The following is a 6,000-nucleotide window of genomic DNA, read 5'->3' on the forward strand; positions in this document are numbered from 1 at the left end:
GGATTGGCCCTGCTTTGAGCAGGGGGTTGGACTAGATGATCTCCTGAGGTCCCTTCCAACCCTGATGTTCTATGATACGCTGCTGCGCTCCACCCCAGAGGTATCTGCATTTCAGTGCTGGGCGAGTAATCCATGTGTTGTTATGCAGCTACTACGCTCCACTCCAGAAGTGGCTGCAATTCAGTGCAGGGTGAATGAAAGTCCATGTCTCATTTTGCAAAGCATGGGTTCTCCAAGCAAGGGTGCTGTCTGTCCCATGTCCCTGCTCAATAGACTCTGGATTCTTAGCATCAGCGGAGCTACATTTTGAGCAGTGATGGAACCAGGAGGCAGCTGGGTCTTTGGTGGTTCCACCTTCAGTTCTACCTATTGTCTTGAAAAGGCACCACACGTATACCTAATGGCTGCCGAGGGGGGCAGTTGCCCCCCGGCCCGCTATTACCTCTGCCACTGATTCTTTTTAAATGTTCATTGCGCTGCTTCCACCAGCCACTTTGATTTCATTTTGTTTTACAGACCCAAGCAAAACGCAACCGGCAACCTGGCTAGAAGCAGATCCGTGTAATTGAACAGACTCATCCAATTACTGAGCCTTCCCAGAGCCAGGTGCTGCCCTCACGATACATGAAACCTAGAGGACCTGCTAGGCTCCCAGTAGATGCAGCCTAGAGCCAAACTCAGGCCAGGCAAGGTGGCTTCGCCCATGGAGTTCAGGTCTAGGGATTCAGTAGGGAGTAAATGGCCAGCACTGGATGCTTCAAGTTTTGGTGCCCACCCAGAGACGGCTGTGGGCTGATTTTCAATTACACACCTGCGGCTGGCCCAGGCCAGCTGACTCCAGCTCCCGGGCCTCGGGCTAAGGGGCTGTTTAACTGCGGTGTAGCCTTTGGGGCTCAGGCTGGAGCTTCGACTCTAGGACGATGCGAGGTGGGAGGTTCCCAGAGCTCGGGCTCCAGCCCAAGCCAGAACGTCTGCACCACAAATAAACAGCTGCTCAGCTCGAGCCCCGTGAGCCGGAGTCAGCTGGTCCGGGCCAGCCGTGGGCACGTAACTGCAGTGTAGACACACCCTAAGTGCCCACAAGCCCCCCTGGGAGTTGCGGGTATTTAGCACCTCTGAAATCTAGGCGCCAGGTGTCTCAGCGTGGGCACCCAAAGTTAGGGGCCATTCAAAATCTTCTTGCCAGTGTCTTCCCCCACCCCGCACTGCTCCTCGGACGTTCCTGTTAACTGCTGGAAATGGCCCATCTTGATTATCACTACAAAAGTTCCCCCCCCCCCCCGCTCTCCTGCTGGTAATAGCTCATCTTAAGTGATCACTCTCCTTACAGTGTGTATGATAACACCCATTTTTTCATGTTCTGTGTGTATATAAATCTCCTCACTGTATTGTCCACTGAATGCATCCGATGAAGTGAGCTGTAGCTCACGAAAGCTTATGCTCAAATAAATTGGTTAGTCTCTAAGGGTATGTCTACACTACGAAATTAGGTCGAATTTATAGAAGTCGGTTTTGTAGAAAGCGTTTTTATACAGTTGCCTGATGGGGCTAAAACATTGTCGCGGGTGGTTCTGGGTACATATCATCAGGCCCCCGTTCCCTCCCTCCCTCCCTCCCTCCGGGAAACCAAGGGCAGACAATCGTTTTGCCCTTTTTTCTTGAGTTACCTGTGCAGACGCCATACCACGGCAAGCATGGAGCCCGCTCAGATCACTTTGGCAATTAGGAGCACATTAAACACCACACGCCTTATCCAGCAGTATATGCAGCACCAGAACCTGGCAAAGCGATACCGGGCGAGTAGGCAACGTCAGTGCGGTGACGTGAGTGATGAGGACATGGACGCAGACTTCTCTCAAAGCACAGGCCCTGGCAATGTGGGCATCATGGTGCTAATGGGGCAGGTTCATGCGGTGGAACACCGATTCTGAGCCTGGGAAACAAGCACAGACTGGTGGGACCGCATAGTGTTGCAGGTCTGGGACGGTTCCCAGTGGTTGCGAAACTTTTGCATGCGTAAGGGCACTTTCATGGAATTTTGTCACTTGCTTTCCCCTGCCCTGAGGCACAAGAATACCAAGATGAGAGCAGCCCTCACAGTTGAGAAGCAAGTGGCAATAGCCCTGTGGAAACTTGCAACGCCATACAGCTACCGGTCAGTCGGGAATCAATTTGGAGTGGGCAAATCTACTGTGGGGGCTGCTGTGATGCAAGTAGCCAATGCAATCAAAGATCTGCTGATATCAAGGGTAGTGACCCTGGGAAATGTGCAGGTCATAGTGGATGCCTTTGCTGCAATGGGATTCCCTAACTGTGGTGGGGCCGTAGACGGAACCCATATCCCTATCTTGGCACCAGAGCACCAAGCCGGCGAGTACATAAACCGCAAGGGGTACTTTTCAATAGTGCTGCAAGCACTGGTGGATCACAAGGGACGTTTCACCAACATCAACGTGGGATGGCCGGGAAAGGTACACGACGCTTGCATCTTCAGGAACTCTGGTCTGTTTCAAAAGCTGCAGGAAGGGACTTTCTTCCCAGACCAGAAAATAACGGTTGGGGATGTTGAAATGCCCATAGTTATCCTTGGGGACCCAGCCTACCCCTTAACGCCATGGCTCATGAAGCCATACACAGGCAGCCTGGACAGTAGTCAGGAGCTGTTCAACTACAGGCTGAGCAAGTGCAGAATGGTCTTAGAATGTGCATTTGGACATTTAAAAGCGTGCTGGTACAGTTTACTGACTTGGTTAGACCTCAGCGAAACCAATATTCCCACTGTTATTACTGCTTGCTGTGCGCTCCACAATATCTGTGAGAGTAAGGGGGAGACGTTTATGGCAGGGTGGGAGGTTGAGGCAAATCACCTGGCTGCTGGTTACGCACAGCCAGACAACAGGGCGGTTAGAAGAGCACAGGAGGGCACGGTGCGCATCAGAGAAGCTTTGAAAACCAGTTTCATAACCGGACAGACTACGGTGTGAAAGTTCTGTTTGTTTCTCCCTGATGAAACCCCCCGCCCCTTGGTTCTCTCTACTTTCCTGTAAGCTAACCACCCTCCCCTCCTCCCTTCGATCACCACTTGCAGAGGCAATAAAGTCATTGTTGCTTCACATTCATGCATTCTTTATTCATTCATCACACAAATAGGGGGATAACTACCAAGGTAGCCCAGGAGGGGTGGTGGAGGAGAGAAGCACCAGGAGGGGTGGTGGAGGAGGGAAGGACAAGGCTACACAGCACTTTAAAAGTTTAAAACTTTAAAACCTATTGAATGCCAGCCTTCTGTTGCTTGGGCAATCCTCTGGGGTGGAGTGGCTGGGTGGCCAGAGCCCCCCCCCCCCCCCCCCCCCCCCGCGTTCTTGGGCATCTGGGTGAGGAGGCTATGGAACTTGGGGAGGAGGGCGGTTGGTTACACAGGGGCTGTAGCGGCGGTCTGTGCTCCTGCTGCCTTTCCTGCAGCTCAACCATATGCTGGAGCATATTGGTTTGATCCTCCAGCAGCCTCAGCATTGAATCCTGCCTCCTCTCATGACGCTGCCACCACCTTTCAACTTCAGCCCTCTCTTCAGCCCTCCACTTACTCTCTTCAGCCCGCCACTTACTCTCTTCAGCCCACCACCTCTCCTCCCGGTCATATTGTGCTTTCCTGCACTCTGACATTGTCTGCTTCCACGCATTCGTCTGTGCTCTGTCAGTGTGGGAGGATAGCATGAGCTCAGAGAACATTTCATCAGGAGTGCGTTTTTTTCGCCTTCTAATCTTCACTAGCCTCTGGGAAGCAGAAGATCCTGTGATCCTTGAAACACATGCAGCTGGTGGAGAAAAAAAAAAGAGACAGTGGTATTTAAAAAAACACATTGAACAATGGCTACACTCTTTCACAGTAAACCTTGCTGTTAACATTACATACACAGCACATGTGCTTTCGTTCCAAGGTCGCATTTTGCCTCCCCCCACCACGTGGCTAGACCCTCCCCCCTCCCCGTGGCTAACAGAGGGGAACATTTCTGTGCAGCCATAGGCAAACAGCCCAGCAGGAACGGGCACCTCTGAATGTCTGCTTAAGAAATGCACCCTATTTCAACCAGGTGACCATGAATGATATCACTCTCCTGAGGATAACACAGAGAGATAAAGAACGGATGTTGTTTGAATGCCAGCAAACATACACTGCAATGCTTTGTTCTACAATGATTCCCGAGTATGTGCTACTGGCCTGGTGTGGTAAAGTGTCCTACCATGGTGGATGGAATAAGGCTGCCCTCCCCAGAAACCTTTTGCAAAGGCTTTGGGAGTACATCCAGGAGAGCCGCAAATGCCAGGGCAAATTAATCATTACACATGGTTGCTTTTAAACCATGTATAATATTTCAAAAGGTGCACTCACCAGAGGTCTCTTCTCCGCCTGGCGGGTCCGGGAGGCAGCCTTGGGTGGGTTCGGGGGGTACTGGCTCCAGGTCCAGGGTGAGAAACAGTTCCTGGCTGTCGGGAAAACGGGTTTCTCCGCTTGCTTGCTGTGAGCTATCTACAACTTCATCATCATCATCTTCCTCGTCCCCAAAACCTGCTTCTGTGTTGCCTCCATCTCCATTGAAGGAGTCAAACAACACGGCTCGGGTAGTGGTGGCTGAACCCCCTAAAATGGCATGTAGCTCATCATAGAAGCGGCATGTTTGGGGCTCTGACTCGGAGCGGCTGTTTGCCTCTCTGGTTTTCTGGTAGGCTTGCCTCAGCTCCTTAAGTTTCATGCGGCATTGCTTCGGGTCCCTGTTATGGCCTCTGTCCTTCATGCCCTGGGAGATTTTGACAAATGTTTTGGCATTTCAAAAACTGGAATGGAGTTCTGATAGCACGGATTCCTCTCCCCATACAGCGATCAGATCCCGTACCTCCCGTTCGGTCCATGCTGGAGCTCTTTTGCGATTCTGGGACTCCGTCATGGTCACCTCTGCTGATGAGCTGTGGCCAGCGTGGCAAGCTGCAGGTGACCATGCAAACAGGAAATTGAAATTCAAAAGTTTGCGGGCCTTTTCCTGTCTACCTGGCCAGTGCATCTGAGTTGTGAGTGCTGTCCAGAGCGGTCACAATGGAGCACTCTGGGATAGCTCCTGGAGGCCAATACCATCTAATTGCGTCCATAGTACCCCAAATTCGACCCGGCAAGGCCGATTTAAGCGCTAATCCCCTTGTCAGGGGTGGAGTATGGAAATCGATTTTAAGAGCCCTTTAAGTCAAAAAAAAGGGCTTCATCGTGTGGACGGGTGCAGGGTTAAATCGATTTAACGCTGCTAAATTCGACCTCAACTCCTAGTGTGGACCAGGGCCTAGTGTGGTTGCAGTTCTACATCTCTATACCAGTGGAGCTTATTCCGCTTCTCCTATAGGAACAGCGATCCCAGGACTAGCACTCCTACACCAGCATAACTGCCTCAACACTGGGGTGCCTCACTTTCACTGTGCTGGGATAGCCAGTGGCTCAACCCTTCTGTTGGATGCCTTGGCTTCTGACTCTGAAAACATGGTCGTCATCTTCTGTAACCTGGACATAACTCGAGCATAGCATGTGACATTACAGCAGGACCTGCTGTTTATAAATGTAGTACCTTCCCTGCCTGTATTGTTGTCATTCCTGACTCACACTCTCTCTCTCTCTCTCTCTCTCTCTCTTTTCAGGCTCTCTGTGAGGCTCTTGCTATGGGAAGGAGCAGCCTGGAGAAGAGTTGAAGCTTTTAAACTTTGTCAATATTTTTAAACTTGTAGATTCCCTACCATTGGGGTGTTGGGGTGTCCAGGTGGAAGGGGTGTCAGGGTGGAAGGACTGTCTAGCCTGTGTTATACAGGAAGTCAGACTTGATGGTCCAATGTCCCATTAAATTCTGTGAAATTATGTAACTGGAAAATGGCCCTTCCGGAGACCCTGCACTGACCTCTCCCGGCATCTCGCCAAGCCCAGACTGGCTGTATGTTCGCAGGCACGTTTCTTCCAAACCAGAAGTG

The sequence above is a fragment of the Natator depressus genome, chromosome 20 (assembly GCF_965152275.1).
Source record: "Natator depressus isolate rNatDep1 chromosome 20, rNatDep2.hap1, whole genome shotgun sequence".
Lineage (NCBI taxonomy): Eukaryota > Metazoa > Chordata > Testudines > Cheloniidae > Natator > Natator depressus.